A 12358-nucleotide genomic window follows, 5' to 3' on the forward strand; every position below is an offset into this window, starting at 1 on the left:
TGGGCATTTCCTAATTCCGCTCTGAAAAACTCCTTTTTTGAGTTGATGATATTCTTGTTGTAAGTATTTCTGGCCTGGCGAAGAAGTTTTGAGTGATCTGCCGAGGGGTGCTATCTCCAGATTCTCCTCTCGTCGTTGAGGGAACCAGTGAACCATGGGTTTCTAACTTTGACTTGAGTTCTTTTTAGTTTAAGAGGGGCTAGGTCATCCAAGATGTTCAACATTGTAACAGAGTAGTGATCATTTAGGTCACTGACCGAGGTGATATGGTGGGGGGGAGGTCGGTCGGATTTGCAGCGAATCTCAAGTTCATTGAGGTTAGGGTTTTTAGTGTCTCTGGCCCAGCGTTTAGGGAGCACCGGTTGTGGTGTCCATGTCCTGCTTGTGCCAGGTAGCAGGAAGGTGATGGCATGGTGGTCTGACCAGTCGCAAGGGTCGATCGATATGAGTTTGACGGTTGTCTCCTTGGAGATGATCCCGTCTAGAATGGCCCCTTTCGAGGAGGTTGGGAGGGGCCAGCTTGGGTTAGGGCAAGATCAGTCATGAGGTCTTTGATGGTGTTGACATGAGGGTCGTTGGGGTCATTCCAGTGCAGGTTGAAGTCGCCAAGGAAAATGTCTTTGGTGTTGGGGAGTACTTGGTCATGATGACTTCCATAAGGTAGTCGATGAAGGATTCGTTAGTGCCTGGGGGTGGTAAAAAATGTGTGGGTTACATAGGTGGGTGGTGTTACTGCAGACTGAGAGGGCTAGGTATTCGCAGGAACCAGTGGAGTCTGTTAGAAGCTCTGTGACAAGGAGGTTAGAGCGATGGATGCAGGCGATTCAGCCACCTTTTTTGTTATGTGATCTGTCTAGTCTGGTAATGTCAAAGTTGGGGGGGATTAAGAGATCGAGGCATGGGGATGATGGGTCATTAAGCCATGATTCTTTTAGAATGGCTACGTCTGTGTTGTTGTTCAGAATGAGAGCAGCTGTGGCACTGATTAGCAGTGGCACGGCGCCCAGAGCATCTAAATCCAGCCAACATAAAAGATAGGAAGCGAAAAGAGGAAGGGAGACCCACGCTAATGATGCCAGGTCTAACAGTTCCTCTGAACCATCTCCGCCATGCGGGTTTGGAGACACCTGCACCATTCCACTAGGGTCACTCCCCCATGCAAGCTCCTTATAACCAAAAGAACTCACACCCAATCATCCAGTGCAACACCCCACTCATCCACATACGGAGAGACAGTATCTTACTGCCCCTGAATTTCATCCTGTCCCCCTCTTAACCGGGAACCAGGTACCATCCTCTGGGAACTGGGAATGGGACTTCATGCACTGGACTCACTTCTGCTGCCACCACTGCATCCAACCCTTACAGGTGAATCCAAACAACTCCAACTACACTCATGGGATAACCAACCTCCAGAGCTAGCTTTTTCTCCTCCACCCACCTTCTCTTTTCTCCTATCCACCCACACTTCTTGGGACAGGAAAAGGGATGGGGAACTGGACCCAGCGAGGGACTCCCCATCTATGGGAACCTCCCCACCTACCGGCATCCCTGCCTGGTCATTTTCTCTCTTCTGCCACCAAACATAAAAGTGCAGAAAACTCCATTTAAAAATGACACTCTTGAGGAGAAATCAAAATCAGAAACAATAATTCCGAACATGGGGCCATCTAAAATGCTGAGTTTTGTAGTGCAGCCAAATGCAAGACCTATCTTCACCGCTGACCACCAATGTTAGAAATGGGATCTCTGGTTGGCTAAGGCTTGGGCAAAATCCAGGCAGAGACCACCACTCTAGTCAGGGCAAGGGAGTTACACGCCAAAGAAAACCCCTGCTCAACCCCGTGGTAGCTTGGCAGGAGCAGTCAGGCTTATCCTGGAGGTCATGTGTAAAGCGTTTGAGCACGCACGCAGCAACAACATCCCAGGTTCACCACAAAAGGAACTCCACACAAGGTTATATCAAAAATAGCATTTGTATTCTCATAACACATTAGAATAGTAATCACATAATATAAATTGTGCCACCTGGCACTCGGTAATATCTAAAGGGGATTATATACACCTGACAGGGTCCACTGGACCAATGTCAGAACCATCACAAAGTGAACTTAGTAAAAGTAAGACATATCATAAACGTACAACCAGTAATCACTAGTAACCACTGTACTCAGCATCTGTGAGAAGGTGGCCTGGTATATGATGCTCACTAGTGATCACCTTGTACCATGCCAAGCAACCCTTATGATGATTGGTTGTAAGTCAACCTTGATAGACCAGCTATCCTGTAGCGTGGACAAAGCAGTCTTAGGCTAAACTCTGTAAAGGCACGTGAAGCAAGCTGTTTTACCATACACAATCCCCTTGAATACCAAATGAAAGGACACCACACAGATATATATTGAAAATATATATATATATTTATTTACTACAAATATCCCCTAAACTCTTTATGAGCACAGAAGCAAATCTGTTAAAACAAAACACAGTTAAAATATACAAAAGTTGCACAATATGGGTGAGCCCTAGGGGCCACCTAAACCATATACTAAAATAGTGGTATAAGAACCACTAATCTGAAAGGAAAGAGGCCTAGGGCCTGGGGAATCGCTGGAGCTGTTCGGGACTAACAGTGAAGAAGTCGGGAAAGGCCCGCGGGACTCGGGTGCAGTGCTTAAAGTGCACGTATGCACCAATGCAATGTCAATGGTGCGTAAAAGTTACAAAGTTAGTGTTTTAGGAATCTTCCGACTGACCTAGAAGGAAAAACTTTAGAGCTAGGCACTAGAGGTTTGTACCAGTGTAGGAACACCGGCGTTGCTGAGTTACCTCACCCAGAGGAAGCGGGTGCACAGGTGCCAAGTCGTGTCGGGTTTCGTCACGCAGGTCAATGGTGCCTGGAGATGAAGATGCTGCAGGCGGGTCATCGAGGAGAGTTCCGGTGGATCCAAGGATGGATATGAGGATGTGAAGACCTGAAAGCAGAGGGGAAAATGTTCAAAGTCACTAGCCAGTGACTACCGTGGAACCAGGATGGAACCAGGCGATGTTGGGTGCAAACAGTTGAAGAGGTGTAGCTTGTCTCCGGAGCCACGTGGACATGAAGAGGTCAAGGATGTCTAGGAGTCGATCACGAGCTGTCCCACAAAGACTCTAGCTGATGGTGGTGTCAGCAACTTGATTGAAGCAAACAGGCCTTGGCTAATGCAAGCCACGCAGGAAGTGGAAAAAGCTTGTTACTCGGACCAGCAAGGTCAGAGCGGGTGATCCTTTTCAGAGGAGCAAGGGCCAGTCTGGAGCAACCAGACCAGCGGTGTTGTTTGTAGATTTCGTCGCCAAGATGGCCGCTAGCCACGTGGCAAGTGGCCGAGATGGCACGTCGAGTGGCAAAGTGCAAAAGGGCCCCACGTAGATCGTGGAGATGCTGGGGGGCTGATCTTCGGTGCAGATGCTGCTCGGTGATGGGGCTTCTTAAACCCCAAAGCACAGCATTGAGGGAGCCTCGGGTGCTGCGCAGTCAGCTTCTCAGGGGTATATCAAGATGGCCGGTCCCACGTCTCTCGATGCCTCCACGGGTCTCTTCTTTGCAGGGACTGTGGATCGGGCTGTGAGATGTCTGGGAATCCAGGTCTTGTTGGGCTCTGGGCTCGGGCTCCGGCAGGAGGCAGCGGCAAAGCAGACCTTGAGTTGCTGGTTGGTGCCTGTATTCACAGGGTGGTCACTCCTTGGCCACAAGGGAGATTCTCTTCAGTCTTCTGTGCAGCAGAATGTCGAAGTCCAGTTTTCTTCTTAGTTTCAAGTCGAGTTCAGGATGATCTGAAGTCTTGGGACACAGCGCCTCTGGGTGGGACCAGGAAGGGGGGTGGTTACACCCCCTTTCCTTTGTCCAGTTTGGTGCCAGGACTGGGGCTGGAGAGCCCCAGCACCGGTTTGAACTGGCATATGCACAGGGACACCTTGTGTGCCCCAGGCATGTCTCATTATATTCAGCCCTGTCCTACCCAATACACAAAATCCTGTCTGGGGTGGTGCTAGCACCTCCCAAGGCAGGAAACCCTTTGTCCAAGCCGCCCTTGCTGGAAGGACTCCCAGCAGCCGGAGGTCAGACTTGTGTCTGTGGTGGCAGCATCCATTTTGTGATGCTGAGGCTCTAGTTTAACTTTAACCGGGGTTCAGGTTAGGTACATGTTGTGTCCCTCTAGAAGGGTGGAATGCTACCCCCGTCGCCAGAACTGGCGAGGGCGTAGTATTCCAATTTGTATGACACCTTGCTCTCACTGCTCGAGGTTGTTTAGGTTTTCGGGTGACTACGATTGGGGAGACCCATGGAGCGGGCCCGTCACCTTTTCAATGATGCCTGCCACCTCTAATTTCTTTAGTTCCTCTTCAATCAATCAATCAATCAAAGCATTTATATAGCGCACTACTCACCCAGAGGCTCTCAAGGCGCTGGGGGGGGGGGGGGGGAGTCCGCTACTGCTCGAACAGCCAGGTCTTGAGCTGCTTCCTGAAGGCGAGGTGGTACTGGGTCAGGCCGAGGTGGGTCGGGAGGGAGTTCCAAGTCTTGGCGGCCAGGTAGGAGAAGAACCTTCCCCTCTGGTGGCTCTTCGGAAGCGAGGGACGGTGGCGAGGGCGTGGCCGGTCGATCGAAGCTGGCGTGTGGGAGTGTAGAAGTTGAGGCGGCTGTTGAGGTATCCTGGGTCTTGGTTGTGTAGGGCTTTGTGTGCGTGGGTGAGGAGCCGGAAGGTGATTCTCTTGTTGACCGGGAGCCAGTGCAGGTCTCTCAGGTGTCCGGAGATGTAGCTGCGACGGGGGATGTCCAGGATGAGTCGTGCTGAGGCATTCTGGATCCGCTGGAGTCTCTTCTGGAGTTTGGCGGTGGTACCGGCGTAGAGGGAGTTGCAGTAGTCCAGACGGCTGGTGACGAGGGTCTGGGTGACCGTCTTCCTGGTCTCGGTGGGGATCCACCGGAAGATCTACGTAGCATGCGCAGGATGTTGAAGTATGACGAGGAGACGGCGTTGATTTGTCTGGTCATGGAGAGGGAGGAGTCCAGGATGAAGCCCAGGTTGCGTGCGTGGTCTGTAGGTTTGGGTGCGCTGCCCAGGGTGGGGGGCCACCAGGAGTCGTTCCAGGCGGAGGGTGAAGATCCCAGGATGAGGACTTCCGTCTTGTTCGAGTTCAGTTTCAGACAGCTGTTCATCATCCACTTGGCTACGTCTGTCATCCCTTCGTGTAGGTTGGCTCTGGCGGCGGTGGGGTCGTTGGTGAGGGAGAGGATCAGCTGGGTGTCGTCGGCATAGGAGATGATGTTGAGGTTGTGTTGGCGTGCGATGGCTGTGAGGGGGCGCATGTAGACGTTGAAGAGGGTTGGGCTGAGCGAGGAGCCTTGAGGAACGCCGCAGATGACTTCGGTGGCTTCTGACCTGAACGGGGGGAGGCGGACTTTCTGTGTCCTTCCGACGAGGAAGGAGATGATCCACTCCAGTGCCTTCTCCTGGATTCCGACGTTGCTGAGGCGCTGCACTATGGTGCGGTGGCAGACAGTGTCGAAAGCCGCGGAGAGGTCTAGGAGGATGAGGGCCGCTGTTCCTCCGTTGTCGAGCAGGGCTCGGATGTCATCGGTGGCTGCGATCAGGGCAGTCTCGGTGCTGTGGTTGGCCCGGAATCCAGACTGCGAGAGGTCAAGGATCCGTTTGTCTCGAGGAAGGCGGCCAGCTGCTTGTTGACGGTCTTCTCGATGACTTTTGCAGGAAACGGGAGCAGCGAGATGGGGTGGTAGTTCTTCAGGTAGGTGGGGTCGGCTGATGGCTTCTTAAGTAGAGCTCTGAGTTCGGCCTGCTTCCAGCTCTCCGGGAAGGTAGCGATGTCGAAGGGGGTGTTGATGATGTCCCGCAGGTGGGGTGCGATGACAGGGTCGGCCTTGTTGAAGACGTGGTGAGGGCAGGGGTCGGTCGGAGATCCGGAGTGGATGGAGTTCATCGTGCGGACGGTGTCTTCGGTGCTGATCGGGGTCCAGGCCTGGAGGGTGGTGGTGGGGGGCGGTGGTTCGGTCGTGGCGTGCGTCGGTTGAGTTTTGAAGCTGTTGTGTATGTCCGCGATCTTGTTGTAGAAGTAGGAGGCGAGGGAGTTGCAGAGGTCTTTTGAAGGGGTGATGTCGTTGTTTCTGGCATTGGGGTTGGAGACCTCTTTAACGATGTTGAAGAGTTCCTTGCTGTTGTGTGCGTTGTTGTCCAGTCGTTCCTTGAATACAGTTTTCTTGGTGGCGTGAATCAGTTGGTGGTGTTTTCGGGTGGCGAGCTTGAGGGCAGTCATGTTGTCCGGTGTTGGGTCTCTGCGCCAGGCTTTCTCGAGGGCTCGGCAGTTCCTCTTGGAGCTCTTGAGTTAGTTGGTGAACCATGGGGCTTTCTTGCTGCCGGGTCTGCTGGGTGGGGTCCTCAGAGGGGCGAGGTCGTCTGCACAGTTGCTGATCCACTTTGTGAGGTTGGTGGCTGCCTGGCTGGGGTTCGTTGCGCCGGTGGGAGGGTTCTTGCTCAGGTAAGTCGCGAGCTGGTCGGCTGTGATCTTGTTCCAGCTTCTGCGTGCAACCTGTTGCCGGTGGTGGTGGATCGTGGTCCTTCTGAAGCTGAAGTGGACGCAGCTGTGGTCCGTCCAGTGGAGTCCGGTGGCGTGGCTGAAGGTGATGTCCTTGCTGGATGAGAACACGGGGTCGAGTGTGTGTCCGGCGTAGTGGGTGGGGGTGGTCACCAGCTGCTTGAGTCCGAGGTTGGCGAGGTTGTCCAGCAGGGTGGTGGTGTTGCGGTCGTTGTTGTTCTCCAGGTAGAAGTTGAGGTCCCCGAGGAGGATGTAGTCAGCGGAGGGGAGGGCGTGCGGGCTGATGAAGTCAGCGATGTCTTCTCTGAATTATGTGCGTGGTCCCGGGGGTCTGTAGATGAGGGTGCCTCTGAGCGTGGTCTTGGGGTTGATGTGGATCTGGAAGTGCAGGTGTTCGGCGGGTGCGAGGGTGTCGTCGGTGTTGGTCGTGATGCGGGGGTGTTCCTGTGGAGGATGGCGATGCCTCCTCCTGTCTGGTTGACGCGGTCCCTCCGGATGATCTTGTAGCCGTCCGGGATGGCGATGGCGATGTTGGGCGCTGAGGAGGCGTTCATCCAGGTTTCCGTGAAGATGGTGACGTCAGGGGCTGTGGTATCGAGCAGGTTCCAGAGCTCGACAGCGTGTCTGTGGACGGAGCGGGTGTTGAGCAGGATGCACTTCAGGTGGCTGCTGCTGGTGCTCGTCTTGGTCGGTGCTGGTGTAGTGCAGGTCCGGATGCAGGTGAACTTGCAGGAGTGGCAGCAGAAAGGTCCGTGGGTGAGCCTCGGGGTGGCTCGGTAGCATCCAGGGATCCGGCCGGCAATGAGTGCTTGAGCTCGGTGGTGTTGTAGGTCCGGTGGGTGGGCTGGTGTCTGTGGGGGCCAAGGGTCCTGGCACTGGGCGCGGTCCAGGCGCGGACGGGCGCAGACGGGCTTACCTTTGGCGTGCCTTTGGTGCGCTTAGGGTGCGCCCGCTGCGCGTTTGCCACTCTGCCATATGTGGAGAGTGGGGGGGCGGAGTGAGGGAGGGGCATCTGGGAGGCGGGAGCGGGGCGGCGAATGAGGGTCGAGGAAAGGAAGGGGGCGGGCCGCAGGGGGGCAGCGGTGGGGAGGGAGGGAAGAGAACGGCGGGAGGAGGAGGGGTGGTGGGAAAGGAGAGGCGGGAAGAAAACTGCGGAGCGGCGAGGGGGAGGCCTGAGGGCAGTCCCTAGCAGGCAGCGGGCAAGAGGCAGGGGTAGGGATAAGACAGGCAGCAGGGTGACCTGGCCCCCGGAGACCATATAGCAGGGTCGGGGGTCAGGCAGCCGGCAGCAGGGAGACCTGGCACGTGGGAACGTGCGAGGCACGGGCAGGAGGTAGGCAGCAGGGAGACCTGGCAGGCAGGCGTCAGGCAGCAGGGGGCCCTGGTACACGGGGACCGTGCAACAGGTGGAGCGACCAGGAGGGTCGCTCCACCTGTCTCCACTTGCTCGACTTGCGCCCACTTGTGGGCGCAAGTGAAAAGCCATGCGCCGATGGTGCAAGGCTACAGGTTGCACCGTAGGGTCGATATGGAGATGCACTTCCTTGCCGTTGAACCTCCCAATCCCTTCAAATGTCATTGCAAATTCCACCAGGATGTGTTGAACAAACTCCTGGTGCACGCCAAAGGGAAAGGTTACTAACCCCAGGTCTTCGGCAGCACGGCAACCCAATAGCAAGCCTTGTCCATCTTCTGTGACATACACATTAGTGGTGATGAAGTGAGCGCCATGAGAGATGGGGGGTCTTGAACCGGCCTCGTATCTTCAATGGTGTATCCTGGCCATAGGCAAAGACCGTAATGGAGGTGGGTTGTAGGACAGGGCAGGGTCCATCATTTCATACAAGGCGGCAGCCATGATGCTGATCGTGGCACCTGTGTCCACCACAGCTGTGACGTCATGCAAGCCCGCCTTGACGTGACATTGAGGTAGTCGTCTGGCTTTCTGAGTGGCAGTTCCAATTACGTGCACTTTGTGCACCACCCTATCTTCTTCGTCATCATCGTCCATATCACTGGGCTCTCCACCGCCTCCTGGGACTGGGTTCACTACTTGCCTGGGCTTTCGGTATCGTTTCGATCTGCAGACCTTTTAGAAATGATTATACCGTCCACATCCTGAGCACAGCTTGCCCTTGGCCGGGCACTCCGACGTTGTGTGGGATGGTCCACCATAGTATCCGCAGGTCTTCGCCTGTCCAGGAGATGCATTTCCTGTTCCCTTCTTGTTCTACCGCAGTGTTGGCTTTGTCGTGACAGCGTTTACTGGTTCCAGCTTGACTGGGGCTTGGAGGGCAGCTCCTTGGTGCGACCAAGTGTTAGTATGTCTGCAAGGGGTTTACCGGACTCCTCTAGGATCCTTTTGCTGAGTTTCGCTGATGCGCAGCCTTGAATGATTTGCTCTCGTATCTCTTCCGTTTCGTCTCGGAATCCACACGTGGCTGCTAGGTTCTTGAGCCAGGAATGGAATGTGTCAAGGGACTCCTCGGGAAGCTGGTGCTCCTGCCAAAATATGAACCTTTCGTATTCTTGATTAGCCATTGGTTCAAAGTATTCGTTGAGAGCATTGATTAATGTGTGATGGGTCTTAGGCAAAGTTTCAGCAAGCATCTTTGTTATGTTGTGAATATCCTTGCCTCCTAGGTGCAGTAGCATGGCCCTCTTCTGGTCCTTATGGGCCTTCGTAGCTTCGAAAAATATAAGTAGCCGTTCAACCCAGTCCTTCCATTTCGGCACAAGGGCTGCTGGGGAACCCTCTACCACGAAGGGTTCAATGGGGGGGAATGGTGGACATGACAGTTCCTTGCTGCGGTACCTGCTTCCGTGTTCCAGGCGCGGTGGCCCAGGGAATCGCAATGGCGCAGTTGTGCAGTGCTTTTCAGGCCTTGGGCAGATGTCCCTTCGCTGCACTGGCTTGTTTTGGCTGGTTTGGGCAGGGGCAGGGACCTGCACTTTGTTTTAGGCTGCCTGAGAGTTGCCAGGGGCTAATGGGCTGCTCCCTCGTAGCTTTTGCCCCGATTTCTGGGCCTCCCAGAGCTACTAACTTCCTCCCAGGGTCAAGATGCAGCAGGGTGTGCTCCAGTGCTTAATTTTTAAAATATTAAGTACAGGTGGTCAGATGTTTTAAGGAGGCCACACCCACACACCCCTGGCTCCACCCACTCACTCCACTGACTCCACTAATTCTTCTATTGGCTCCACCCACCCACACCCAGAACAAGTAATGCTGAACGTGCCATAACAAGGGTTAGACCAAAATCTACAGGTTGAAAGGTCAGGAAATGAGCCATGTGCATAGCCATAAGGATGCACTACAGGACAGTCTATACCCTCTACTGTGCACATGTGGATGAGGGTCAGTCACTAGCCATGTGTCATCAAAGCACAGATGAGCCAAGCTGTGGCACAGCAAGATCTTGAGGAGGTGCTGTAGTGTGTTATCTAGGAAACCTGAATCAATATTCCTATTTTATGCTCTTGTACGGTTATAATCAATAATGTCCCTACAACGGCATAATAATCATATCCACAATTCAGTGGTAGCACGTGCTGTCACATTAAGCAAGGCTACTTCTCCGGCCCCCTAGTAAGCACACCGAGTTCTCTAAACAAAACCGAGCCTCCAGCAACCTGGGAAATCCCCCTTGCTTTTGTTTTGATTTCGTCCTAGAACTCCAGTAAAGCATTGTAAGAACGGCCAGTTCTTAGTGACATCTTTATTGACGTCTTATGTCCAACCTTACGTCAAAATCAGGCACCTTTCAGGTATAAATATACCAACTTTGCCTTAAGCAAACACACAGTGGTAATTCTGGAGCAGAGCAGCTATCTACTTCCGAAAGCCCAGCTGATGCGAGAGCCCACGGACGCTGCCCCTCCTCCTTGACGCGCTGAGAAAGACGCTGTATTTTCTCCTGCCGAGAAATCCAGCTCCGGCGTTTCCAGCCTACCCTTGCGGGTTGCTGGGATATCGAGTCCTGAAAGAGAGATACCAGACCTCCTGCTTTCTATTACCCAGGCACGGAGCTGACTAAACCCTTAAAGAGAATTCTTGAGTCAGATTCTTGGCAAAACAAACTTAACTTAAACTGCTACTTACTTACTCCTTCCCACGTATTAGGCTTAGGTCAGGTACACCGGGGTAGGCGTATTTAAAAGCACCAGTTGAGTACGATTAGTCAATGTATATATGTATGTATATATTTTATCTATTTTAAAGTATCATATGGCTTAGAAACCATCTCAATGCTTTTACAGTATTATTTTATACTTCTCCATTTACTGTACGCACTTTACTTTACCATGAGCATTACAATTGTGGCAATTCATTTCTCATGTATGAGGAAGAAGACTGCTCAATAAATAACACCTTTTATTGAAAACGCCCGTCTCTCTTTTCTCTGCATTCTGGTGAAACTAAGTACGCACATCTTGACTGAGTGAAATAGCTGTCTTTTGTTTTCACACAACTCTAGAGATACACTCTTATTCAGGGAGAGCAAAGGTGTCATGTTTTATGGTTGTCAGAAGCTAATCCCTTCTTGTCTATCCAGGGAGGTTAAACTCCTCCTCGTTTATTCGAGAAAGTTTCTAGTGTCCTCTGAGCTAGCTGGCAAACCTTAAGTCTAATATAGTCAGTAGAGACCTAGATAACCTCAGTCCTACGTCTACACTGCTGAATATATTATTCCAATGCGCAGAGCCTATTGAGAATATAGGAACTACACTACATGGCGCCCAACGTTTGGTAAGGCGATAAATCTAACGCAAGACGTTAGAGTAACTCAGTCGTGCTTTTTCACACAGATCCTTTTTCCCGTAAATACTCCAAAAGACGTCTGGAGTGGGTCAAAGGTTGAAATCCGCCGGAACTAAGTAGGAAGAGATTTCTATGTATAGTTTTTGGTTTAGTCAACGTTGAAGGATACAGTGTTCCAAAAATATTGTGCCCCTAATCTTTGTTTCCTTGTAACCTGATCTGCAACAAAAACCTTTCTGTCAGTAAAAATGACAGAAAGTGAAGAAGAAAGGGAGACAGCTAGAATAGCAGCTCAGCTCCTAGAGGATGACCCTAGTCTCCTACCGACCGACCCGAATGCTATACTCATTCCGGTCAACATAAGAAAAACTATAACTCTTAAACTTATAGAGAATGGACTAACATCGAGAGGTGGTATAGTCGTATTCATTATTGAGGCACATGAATATCAGCAGACAGAGGTATTCTATTCATGGGGTAAACTTTCCAGCAGCAAATGCTGTCACACACGAGTTCCACTATTACAAAATAGAGGAAACTCATGATGAATACACTCTTTTCAAGGAGGTGGAAATCCCATTAAAATACCAAGAGCACCTGCTCTGGTTTAAAGGCGCCCTAAAACATAATAATCACATCACCAGGCTCGGTCCACTAGGTAGACCAGGAGCAACTTGGCCGGTTCTAGCCAGCTACACACCACATCCAGACATTGAAAAAATGTCAATACCAGAACTTTTAGCACAGCTAAAACAACTGATTAAAATTCATAGACAATTAGTCCAATATGTAATGCGGACTTCAACAGTCCAACCAGCTATTAACATTCCACAGCTGACCCCTCATCAGGGGAATACAAATAAAATAACACCACAGAACATACAATCATGTCTGGGTAAAGTACCCATAAAACAGGAACAAATTCCATTCTGGTTAGCACAAAAAATCACTCAAATAGAGGCAGTATTTCCGGATACTACCCCTACTGAGAAACAGAGAATTCTG

This window comes from Lissotriton vulgaris, chromosome 6 (assembly GCF_964263255.1).
Source record: "Lissotriton vulgaris chromosome 6, aLisVul1.2, whole genome shotgun sequence".
Classification (NCBI taxonomy): domain Eukaryota; kingdom Metazoa; phylum Chordata; class Amphibia; order Caudata; family Salamandridae; genus Lissotriton; species Lissotriton vulgaris.